Source organism: Narcine bancroftii, unplaced genomic scaffold (genome assembly GCF_036971445.1).
Source record: "Narcine bancroftii isolate sNarBan1 unplaced genomic scaffold, sNarBan1.hap1 Scaffold_121, whole genome shotgun sequence".
NCBI lineage: Eukaryota > Metazoa > Chordata > Chondrichthyes > Torpediniformes > Narcinidae > Narcine > Narcine bancroftii.
Window position 1 is genome coordinate 232,552 of NW_027211856.1, and position 12,368 is coordinate 244,919.

The following is a 12,368-nucleotide window of genomic DNA, read 5'->3' on the forward strand; positions in this document are numbered from 1 at the left end:
AGAAAGCAGAGACATGTTTGCCTTTGAATGGGAAAACCCTTTTACTGGACGTAAAAATCAATACCGGTGGACTGTCCTTCCTCAGGGCTTTACAGAATCTCCAAATTTATTCGGTCAGGTCCTGGAACAGATACTAGATGAGGCTCCTCGAAGAGACAATTGTCAGCTAATACAATACGTAGACGACTTGTTAATTACTGGAAGAATATATGAATTGGCTAAAGAATTTACTGTTGCACTTTTAAATTTTTTAGAAAAAAAAGATCTTAGAGTGAGCGAATCCAAATTACAATTTGTTCAATCAGAAGTTAAATACTTAGGTCATCTGGTAAGTCAGGGAACTAGGAAAATAAGTCCAGAGAGGATACGTGGTATTCTGCAGATTCCCCCTCCCAAAAATGCCAAGGAACTTAGGAAATTCCTTGGCTTAGTGGGATTCTGTAGAATCTGGATGGAAAATTATTCTAGCCTTGTCAAATTTCTTTACGATAAACTCACGATTATAGAGACCGAAGCTCTAGTCTGGACAGATGATGAGATTAAAGATTTTGACTTCGTTAAACATAGCCTTACGCGTGCCCCAGTCTTGGCACTACCCGACTTAAATAAGCCTTTTGATTTATATACTAATGCCAAAGGAGGTGTAGCCACCGGAGTACTAACCCAGGACAGGGCAGGCTATAGACAACCAGTGGTTTTTCTATCAAAGATTTTAGACCCCGTTTGTCGTGGCTGGCCAGAATGTGTACAAGCCATCGCAGCCACTGCTGTTTTAGTTGAGGAAGGAAGGAAAATTACTTTCGGCGCCCCTATGATAGTTCACACCCCTCACACAGTCCGCAATATTCTCTTACAACGTGCTGGGAGATGGCTCACGGACCCTAGAATTTTAAAATATGAAACGATCCTAATGGATAGGGATGATTTGACCTTGCTCACGACTAAAGCCCTTAACCCAGCAGCCTTCCTCGTTGCTCCAAATTCGGACAATTCCACAAATGAATTAGAACATGAGTGCTTAGAAGTCATAGATCTACAAACCAAAATTAGGGAAGATCTAACTGATGTCCCTTTAAAAGAAGGTGAAAGGTGGTTTATTGACGGCTCTTCACGATGCATTGCAGGAACTCGCTATAATGGGTACAGTGTAGTGGATGGGAAGCAAGGACTAGTGATTGAAGCCGGTCGACTCCCTGGTCATTGGTCAGCACAATCCCGTGAATTATACGCCCTATGTAGAGCACTCCACGGCTTAGAGAACAAAATAGACACTATCTCCACTGACTCTAAGTACACTTTTGGTGTAGTCCACACCTTTGGGAAGATCTGGAAAGAACGGGGAATGATAACTGGTAAAGGACAGAAGTTAGCCCATGAACAGTTAATTGTCCAATCCCTAGATTTTCTGACTCTCCCGACTGAAATAGCCGTAGTACATGTCCGAGGACATCAAAGTGGTGACAGTCCTGAAGCGAACGGCAACAGACAAGCTGATGCAGCTGCCAAACAGGCTGAACTTGCGGAAAAGATTCACATCCACCTATTACTGCCCACACCACTAGAGATTTAAAAAAAACCCATCTTTTCACGGGAAGAAGAGGTCTCAATGAAAGATCAGGGATTTCGCCAAACTGCCGACGGGTTGTGGTGGACAGCAGACGGACGTCAAGTCCTTAACAAAGCATTAGCCCGCCAAGTGGTAGATCAGCTACACCAACAGACACATTGGGGAACTCAGGCGCTTGTTGATGCCTTTCAACGATCTTCATACTGCTCCGGTATATATACAATTGCTAAACTTACTACTCGCAGCTGTCCGATCTGTCAGAGAATCAATAAAAAATCTATGCAGCCTGGCGGTCGCGACATAGCAGTTCGCCCGTTTCAACGCATACAAGTTGACTTTACAGAACTTCCTAAAATTGGTATTTACAAATACATTCTAGTCATGGTAGATCATTTTACACGATGGGTTGAAGCTTTCCCCACCCCGAATGATCGAGCTATCACTGTAATCGGAATACTTATTGAATCTGTGATTCCAAGATATGGTCTGATTCAAACCATTGATTCAGACCGAGGAACACATTTTACCTCTTAGGTTCTCCAGGGTGTCTGCAAGAAACTGGGAATAGACTGGCAACTACATACCCCATGGCACCCCCAAACTTCAGGTCGAGTTGAAAGAATGAATCAAACTTTGAAAAATCAACTCACTCGACTTCATGAAGAGACTGGCCTCTCCTGGATTAAATCTTTACCATTAGCCCTGCTTAGAATTCGCACAGCCCCTCGTAAAGACCTTGCAGTCTCACCATACGAAATGATGTTTGGACTTCCATTTATGGGATTCCACACTGATACCCCTATCCCTGAGGCTAATGATCAATACATTTCAAAATTTCTACAGGGTCTTTCTACTTCTATACATGACCTGAAACAGAAGGGATTATTAGCCCAAACTCCACCCCTGGAATTTCCTATCCATTCTATTAAACCTGGTGATTGGGTTTATGTCAAAGCATGGCAAGATAACCAACTGAAACCTGCCTGGGATAGTCCCTACTGTGTCCTTTTGATTTCAGACGCTGCCGTGCGAACAAGAGAAAAAGGCTGGACCCACATCCAACGGATTAAACCAGCTACCAAACCACAGGATCAAGACACTCAAACTCAACCCTCCACCTGGCGTGCAGTGCCTCATCCTTCTGACCTGAAACTTACACTACGCCGTGAAAAAGTGCCGTAATGTTGTTTTTATTCTTTATTGTATTGTTTAATTGTTGCTTCTCCATTTCTGGGACATCACTTAATTACTCACAATGTATTAAGTCCTCCTGGAATAGGGGCAGCAGAGGTCACAATTTTTTTCCTTTAGAGTTTAGACAAGGTGTAGATTTAGTTTTTAGCCATAGTAAGATATATTTTAATAAGGGATTCCAATACGGACCAGGGGACCAGAACAGCTGTAGAGACCGTCACTTAACTTCCCACATAGATATTAAAGGTATGAGTTCTAAACCTGTAGCACAAAGAGAGCGATATGACACAGACACACTGAATGTTAGTAACCAATGCACCTGTCAGAGAAAGAGAGAGAAGACGTTTGCTAATGTACACAGACAGGCTTCGACTCACAACTTCAATTCTACTCAGACTGTTAAACACATCTCTAATCGTAATGCACAATCCTCCCCAGACTGGTCTTTTCTCAAACATCCTTTGGGTTCCGCCGGCATTTACAATCCTTACTACTGCATCGTTAAGGGAAGTTCCAGTTATAAACGGCAACAGCGGCTACAGATCGCTAACGCTCCTTGCCACCTGAAACATCTAATCAGACTCCATGCAGCCTTGGGCATTATCATCCAACACAACACAATGGCCCTGAGGTTACGGGCTGAAGATAAACAACGTTTACCAGACACACTTCAACAACACCGCCTGCCTCTCGATTACAGCTTCGCTGCTGAACGCAGCACTTGTGAAAGACTCCTTAAAGACACTACTCACAACGGGCAGGCGGTTAAGAACACTTCTTCAGGACGTCAAAAAACTTCCCATGCCCAGGGACAGACTTTGCCACCTCGGTCCTCTGCAGGATCGACTGGACTTTTCACCGGTTACTGGAATCTGATACTCGCAACCCTTTTAACAGCTGGACTCATTACTCTCACCATCTTACTGCTTCCCTACATACAGACTGGTACACATCGTTTAACTCATCAACCCTTTCGTCAGAACACTTACACCCAAAGGATGTACAATTCCCAACATCTTTCTGAGGACATAGAAACTGCTATCCGTTTATTTACCAGCTGGGAAAACCGACAAGTTCCACTTTACCGCATCAGTAATACTGATCTAAAAGAAAACGGAGGATTGTGAGAGACCAGTAACACTGAGATCAGTAACACTGATCATTGTGTGAGATCAGTATTACTGATCTAAAAGAAAAGTGAGGATTGTGAGAGATGAGAAAAACTGACATTGTAATATGAACATGAAGAAATGAAGAAAATAAAATTGATACATAAGTAAATGAATGAAGCCAGTGCAAACAACATGAGACATGGATATTAGAAGGCAGGAAGCCGACACTGTCTGAGTAAGATAAGAATCTCTTACACCAGCAAGTTCACTGAATGAAGGAGAGAAGGACAGACAATTGAGAATAGAAGTAGAGTTAGTCTGAACGAGATAAGGGTCGCCAAGCCCCAGATAGAATTAGCAAGGCTTGCATAAATAATTAGAAGACCGTAGACAGTATTAGCAAGTTATACATCTATAATTAGTAAGCCATACAACAGATTTTTCAAGTATGCATATTTAACTAGTAAACCCTAGACAAGATTAACGAACCCTGCAGATGAAGGGACTGAAGCCCTGGGAGTCGGGAAGGTGTGAATGGGGACAAGGGCTATGATGTGAATAAGTACAATGGGAATAATGGCATAAGAAGACACCGACAGGATACCCCATGGTCCTCCAAGTATACTGAAACTGCATGTAGGCAGGAAGGATTGGCTCTGCCAAACCCATCCAGGGGGCAGAAGAATGTAAGGGGGAGGGTATTCTGATACTGAAATTTACTGTATAAATGTTGGGTGAGCCCCAGTGTGTGTGTGTATTCCCAGGGTAAGGGGAAGCACCCAACTTTGCATTGTTGTTGTAATAAATGTTCTTTGTTCTCAATATTTGTCTCGAGCAATTTCTTTAAAGGTACTTCTATTTCTAACAGGACCTACTCTGGATTTCACCAATCTTTTCCTCTTGACATATCTATAAAAGCTTTTGCAGTTGGTTTTTATGTTTGCCGCAAGCTTACTCTCGTAATTTATTTTTACCCTCTTGATTAATCCCTTTCTCCTCCTTTGCTGCATCTTGAACTGTTCCCAGACTTCGGATTTGGTACTTCTTTGGCCAATTGATATTCTCTCTCTTTGGACCTAATGCTGTCTATAATTTCCCTTGTTATACACGGTTGAGTCACCTTTTTTGGTTTATTTTTATGCCAAACTGGTTAAACGATTTCTGCAATTCTTCCATTAGATCTGTGAATGCTTTCCATTGTCTATCCAACGTCAACCCCCCCCCCCACCATAAACACCACCCAATCAATCTTACTCAACTCCCATCACATACCATCATAATTCCCTTTATTTAAGTTCAGGACCTTAGTCTCGGTTTTAATTTCTTCACTCTCCATGTCGAGTGAGAATTCGATCATATTGTGATCGCTCCTACCCAAAGGACCTCGTACAACAAGATTGCTGATTAGCCCCTTTTCATTGCGTAATACCCAGTCTAAAATGGCCTGCTCCCGAGTTGGTTCCTCGACATATTGGTCTAGATAACCGTCCCGTAAACATTCAAGGAACTCCTCCTCCTCAGTATTTTAACAAATTTGGCTTGTCCAATCAATATGTAAATTAAAGTCTCCGACAGCTGTTCCCTTATCTAATTTCTCTTTTTATGCCTTCCCTCACCTCTACATTACTATTTGGAGGCCTATATACCACTCCCACTAACGTTTTCCGCCCCTTGCTATTCCTCAGTTCTACCCATATAGATTCGGTATCTTCCGAGTTAATATCCTTTCTGTCAATCGTGTCGGTCCCTTCTCTCACCATCAATGCTACCCCACCCCCCTTTTCTTTCTTGCCGATCCCTCCTAAATATCATATTCCCCGGGATGTTAAGTTTCCAGGCTTACCCACCTTGCAGCCATGTTTCTGGAATCCCAATCAAATTGTATTTGTTTGTCTCAATGTCCACAGCCAATTCATCTACCTTGTTCCGAATGCTTAAGATATAAAGCCTTCAAATTTGCTTTTTTTACCTTCCCTGCTCTTTCTGATTTTTTTACTTTCGCTGCCCAACCTAACTTTTCCTATTTTATCTTTCCTGTCCTTTGCCCTATCATACAGGTTCCCATCCCCCTGCCAAATTAGTTTAAACCGCATCCGACAGCTGTACCAAACCTAGCTGCCAATATATTGACCCCTTTTGGGTCTAGGTGTTACCCATCCTTCTTGTAAAGGTCATGACTTCCCCAAAAGAGATCCCAATGATCCAAGAAGCCAAAACCCTGTCTTTTACACCAGCCCCTCAGCCACACATTTATTTGTCTTAACCTTCCATTTTTGTCCTCAGTTGCACTTGGCACAGGTAGCAATCCAGAGATCACCACCCTGGCGGTCCTTTTTTTTAGCTTCTGTCCCAGCTCGCTGTAATCCTTTTTTAGTACCTCCTCCCTCTTTTTATCTATCTCATTGGTACCCAATGAGGCATATACCAAGACATCAGGCTGCTCACAGTCTCCTTTCAGAATACTCTGGACCCGATTTGAGATATTCCTGTACCCTTGCACCAGGGAGGCAGCACGCCATGTGGGTATACCTATCTGGCTCACAGAATCTCTTGTCTGTACCTCTGACAATGGAGACCCAATGACCACTGCATTCCTTCTCACCTTTTATCACCTTGATCCTGAATGTTGAATGTGTATGTTCATGTAATTTCCCCGTCTCTGTCGGTTTCTCCGTCCTAATTAGAAGTGTAGAGGCTTGCCTAACATATCAACCCTGTTGTCCTGTTTCCATCCCCGAAATAAATGTGTGCTTTGTACCTCCGCTTTGATCTGGTTCTTAATCTGTGGGACCCACACGAATGTGACAACAATGGAGGAGGGGAAGCAAAGTATGTCAAAATGTGTTATTGCCTATGAACAGAGGCAATAGAATATTAAATTTATGTTATGACAGAGTATAAGATATTTTGAAGACGCTACATGGAAGAAATTCTTCAAACAATTAAACACAAATATGGAGAGGCAAGTGGGACCTTCTGTTTTCTCCCGCTTAGATCGTTCTTATGAGAAAGATAGGGACCAACATTGACGCCACCTAAAATTAGTGAAATGGAACAAAGAGTTGGATGGGAAATACACCCAAAGTTATCAATGAAATGTATGATGCTCTCCAGAGAGAAAATCCAAAACTAGGATAGCAGAGGTCAGGAGAAAGATGGGAGTCGGGCTTGGATGTGACGATTTCAGAAAGAAGCTGTTCAGAGTGGTGTGAAGATTGAAATATACAAATTCAAGAAGAAATAGTGTCAGGATTGTGTCAAGAGTGTTACAAATATGATTAATGCCAGATATAAAAATAAAAATCTCCACATCAATTCTGCTATACTACATATAAATTAAATGGACTATCTCCAATTATTCTGAGAAATGTTTTCAATGTAATCAGGTGATTGAGACTTTTCTTTCCTTTCGGTTTGGACCTGTGTAAAAGTGGAAGGATTTCAGTCTATTATTAGGACAAATTATGAAGATTAAAATACAAAAGGATGTGAGAATATTTGTGCTTGGTCAGAGATATGAAGCAGATACAAAACTGAAGTTGAATAAATATCAAAAACATTTTCTGAGTCCAGCCATAACAGCAGTGAAGAAATGTGCAGCATGAACGTGGAGAGCAGAGAGTTGTGTAACGAGAGATGGGACATTGAAATGAAAACTGTGGCACCATGCAACCATATAACCATTTACAGAGCAGAAACAGGCCATGTCAGCCTTTTGAGACCGCACCGGTTCACTAGAACAACTCCACTAGCTCAATCCTCCTGATTTCCGCCAATATCCCTCCAACCCCCTCACCTCCATGTACACATCCAACCTTCTCTTAAATGACAGAAGGGACCCTGCCGCAACTATCTCATTCGGAAGATCATTCCATTCTGCCTCCACTCTCTGAGTGAAGAAGCATCCTCTAAAATTTCTCCAGAAGTTTTGCCTCCTTACCATTAACTCATGGCCTCTTGTTCCAACCTTCCCTTCCCTCACGGGAAAGTGTCTGTCTATGTCTCGTCTATCTATTCCTTTCATAATTTTAAATAGCTATATTGTCCCCTCATTCGTCTACGTCCCAATGAATAAAGTCCCAGTCTCCTTAATCTCTCCCTGTAATCCAGATGCTGTAAGCCAGGCAACATTCTCACAACAGCCTCACAAAGATAAGCGTATACAGAGCCGTTGTCATAACCACACTCCTGTTCGGCTCCGAATCATGGGTCCTCTACCGGCACCACCTACGGATCCTAGAACGCTTCCACCAGCGTTGTCTCCGCTCCATCCTCAACATCCATTGGAGCGCTTACACCCCTAACGTCGAAGTACTCGAGATGGCAGAGGTCGACAGCATCGAGTCCACGCTGCTGAAGATCCAGCTGCGCTGGATGGGTCACGTCTCCAGAATGGAGGACCATCGCCTTCCCAAGATCGTGTTATATGGCGAGTTCTCCACTGGCCACCGTGAAAGAGGTGCACCAAAGAAAAGGTACAAGGACTGCCTAAAGAAATCTCTTGGTGCCTGCCACATTGACCACCGCCAGTGGGCTGATAACGCCTCAAACCGTGCATCTTGGCGCCTCACAGTTTGGCGGGCAGCAACCTCCTTTGAAGAAGACCGCAGAGCCCACCTCACTGACAAAAGGCAAAGGAGGAAAAACCCAACACCCAACCCCAACCAACCAATTTTCCCTTGCAACCGCTGCAATCGTGTCTGCCTGTCCCGCATCGGACTTGTCAGCCACAAACGAGCCTGCAGCTGACGTGGACTTTTTACCCCCTCCATAAATCTTCGTCCGCGAAGCCAAGCCAAAGAAGAAAGAAGCCAGGCAACATTCTTATAAATCTCTGCACCTTCTCCACCTTATCTATATTCTTCCTATGATTTGGAGACCAGAACGGAACACAATTCTCCAAACATGGCCTCCCTCATGCCTTAAACAGCTGCACTCTAGCCTATGCTATGATTTATGAAGGCCAGCATGTCATTTGCCTTCTTAACCACCCTGTCTACCTGGGAACCCACCTTCAGTGAACTCTGTACCATAACTCCAAGATCCCTCTGTTCCTCTTCATTCCTCTACCCCCTCCCTTTAACTGCATATGTTCTATTTTTTTTTTTTCCAGAATGCAGCACCTCACACTTGTCAACATTAAATTCCATCTGCCATCTTTTCCAAACAAGAAAATCTACCTCACTGTCCACCTCTCCCCCTATTTTCGTATCGTCTGCATATTTGCTTACCCAGTTAACCACACCCTCCTCTAAATCATTAATATTAATGATAAACAACAAGGGACCCAGCATCGATCCCTGAGGCACTCCACTTGTCACAGGCTTCCAACATGTCATATAGTTGTCCACCATGACTCTCTGCTGTCTATGTCCTAGCCACTTCTGAACCCATCCCACTATCTATTAATCCCTGATGACTGAACCTTCCTAAATAACCTTACATGCAGCACCTTATCAAAAGCCTTACTAAAATTCAAATAGATCTCATCAACCACCCGACCTTCATCCACTTTTCTTGTCAACTCTTCAAAAAAATTCAACAAGATTCATCAAACATGACTTTTCTTTCAAAAACCCATGCTGGGTGCCCATGATCTATCCCTGCCTATCCAGATATTTGTACATACTATCTCGAAGTATACCATCCATAATCTTCCCCACTCGGAAGTCAAACTTACTGGCCGATAATTACTTGGACTCCACCTACTGCCTTTTTTGAACAATAGAACTATATTTGCAACCCTCCAATCCCACGGCACCACACCCTCCTCCAGTGATCTTTGAAAAATTGCTGTCAGTGCCCCCGCTATTTGTTCCCTGACCTCCCTTAAAGTCCTGGGAAAAATCCCATCAGCACCAGGAGACTTATCCAGCTTAATTGACCCAAGAAGCTCCAAACCTCTCACTTTACTAATCCTTATCCTTTCCATAACTAACCCCTTTGCCTCTCTTATCTTGTATTGCCCAATGTCCGTTTCCCTCGTGAATACAGACGAGAACAAATTGTTCAATATTTCTCCATCTCATACGGTTCCTGACATAGTTTCCGGTCCCATCATCCAGTCGACCTATTCTATGTTTAACCCTCCGTTTACTGTTCACATATCTGAACAAACCCTGAGGATTCACCTTCGCCTTATTAGCTATGGACACCTCATCCCTTCTTTTTCCCTTTCTAATTTCCCTCTTCAAGTTCTTAAGAGTATGTCAAAATGATCACTGGATCCGAAGTTCTCCCTAACGCTCACCTCTGTCACCTGCCCCATTGCATTCCCAAACAACAGATCAAACGCTGCTCCCACTCTAGTTAGCATCTCAACATATTGCTGCAAAAAGCAATCCTGAACACAATGCATAAATACTAAGCCATCCTGCCCTTTCACTGACTGCATTTCCCAATCAATATTTGGAAAATTGAAATCCCCAACCAACACCACCCTATTTCACCTGCATATCCCACCTATTTCCTTGCACATTTGCTCTCCTCGTTTCCTTTCCCCATTTGGAGGCTTATAATATACCCCCATAATAATAACCTCACCCTTCTTATTTTTCTGCCTCTCTTGACGAGCCCTCCAGTCTATCTTGCCTCAGCACTGCTGTAATATCCTCCCTGACATGTAATGCCACACCTCCCCCTCTTAATCCACCAACTCTGTCACATCTGAAGCAGCAAAATCGTGGAACATTCAACTGCCAGTCACAACCTTCTTTCAACCATGTCTCGCTAATGGCCACACATCATAATGCCACATGTCAATCCACATTAATCCTCGCATTAAAATAAATACAACTCAGGGATCTCCTACATCCTACCTTCTGCATATCCTCCTATCTACCATTCTCACAATTTTCACTGCAGTATCTGTTTACTACTTCCTGCTTTTCCTCGCTCAAATTATCTAAACTTGTCTCTTTCCTTATCCTACTAACCCTCACCCTACCGTCCTGCCTAACTTGAAACCCTGTCCCCAACCATACTAGTTTAAACTCCTCCTGACAGCCCTAGCAAATGCTCCCACCAGGAGACTGGTCCCTCTAAGATTAAGATGTCACCCATCATTATGGTATAGGTCCCAGCTTCCCCAAAAAAGGTCCCAGTTGTCCAAGAATTGAAACCCAGTCTCTGACTCCACCCCTTGAGCCACATGTTTAACCTCCACCTAATCCTAGGTGCTCGCTGGAAGTGCTAGCAGCCTGATGTTCCTCTCGGAATAAGTGAAACAGGAAGGACCACTGTGCTAGCCTGAAAGAACGATATTATCATCTGGAGAACCTGATGGGCCAAGTTTTATCAGCGACACATTGAGCTGACTAATGGTGTTAGATCAGTTGTGAAAATCCTGGAACAACAAATCTCTCTCTGCAAACCCCATGGAACTTTCCTGAGTGGCAAAGCCTGATCACTGGATCCAAAGTTCTCCCTAACGCTCACCTCTGTCACCTGCCCCATTGCATTCCCAAACAACAGATCAAACGCTGCTCCCACTCTAGTTAGCATCTCAACATATTGCTGCAAAAAGCAATCCTGAACACAATGCATAAATACTAAGCCATCCTGCCCTTTTATTGACTGCATTTCCCAATCAATATTTGGAAAATTGAAATCCCCAACCAACACCACCCTATTTCACCTGCATATCCCACCTATTTCCTTGCACATTTGCTCTCCTAGTTCCCTTTCCCCATTTGGAGGCCTTTAATAATCCCCATAATAATAACCTCACCCTTCTTATTTTTCAGCTCTACCCATACTGCTTCTCTTGATGAGCCCTCCAGTCTATCTTGCCTCAGCACTGCTGTAATATCATCCCTGACATGTAATGCCACACCTCCCCCTCTTAATCCACCAACTCTGTCACATCTAAAGCAGCGAAATCCTGGAACATTCAACTGCCAGTCACAACCTACTTTCAACCATATCTCGCTAATGGCCACACATCATAATGCCACATGTCAATCCACACCTTTAGCTCATCCAGCTTCCTTACTACGCTCCTCACATTAAAATAAATACAACTCAGGGATCTCCAACATCCTACCTTCTGCATATCCTCCTCTATACCATTCTCACAATTTTCACTGCAGTATCTGTTTACTACTTCCTGCTTTTCCTCCCTCAAATTATCTAAACTTTTCTCTTTCCTTATCCTACTAACCCTCACCCTACCATCCTGCCAAACTTGAAACCCTGTCCCCAACCATACTAGTTTAAACCCCTCCTGACAGCCCTAGCAAATGCCCCCGCCAGGAGTCTGGTCCCTCTGAGATTAAGATGTCACCCATCATTATGGTATAGGTCCCAGCTTCCCCAAAAAAGGTCCCAGTTGTCCAAGAATTGAAACCCAGTCTCTGACTCCACCCCTTGAGCCACATGTTTAACCTCCACCTAATCCTAGGTGCTCGCTGGAAGTGCTAGCTGCCTGATGTTACTCTCGGAATAAGTGAAACAGGAAGGACCACAGTGCTAGCCTGAAAGAAAGAAGTTATCAT

General features: G+C 43.5%; 1 protein-coding gene across 2 annotated transcripts in view; it reads left to right on the plus strand.

The window, feature by feature from the left end:
• The window catches only part of LOC138750352 (uncharacterized), a 68,068-nt gene extending 63,373 nt beyond the window's left edge, over positions 1–4,695 (plus strand). For both annotated transcript variants that reach the window (XR_011349278.1, XM_069912427.1), the window contains one exon: positions 2,586–4,695. The gene's annotated coding sequence lies outside the window, so the exon portion shown is untranslated. The remainder of the gene's footprint in view (positions 1–2,585) is intronic.
• Positions 4,696–12,368: the final 7,673 nt, after the last annotated feature.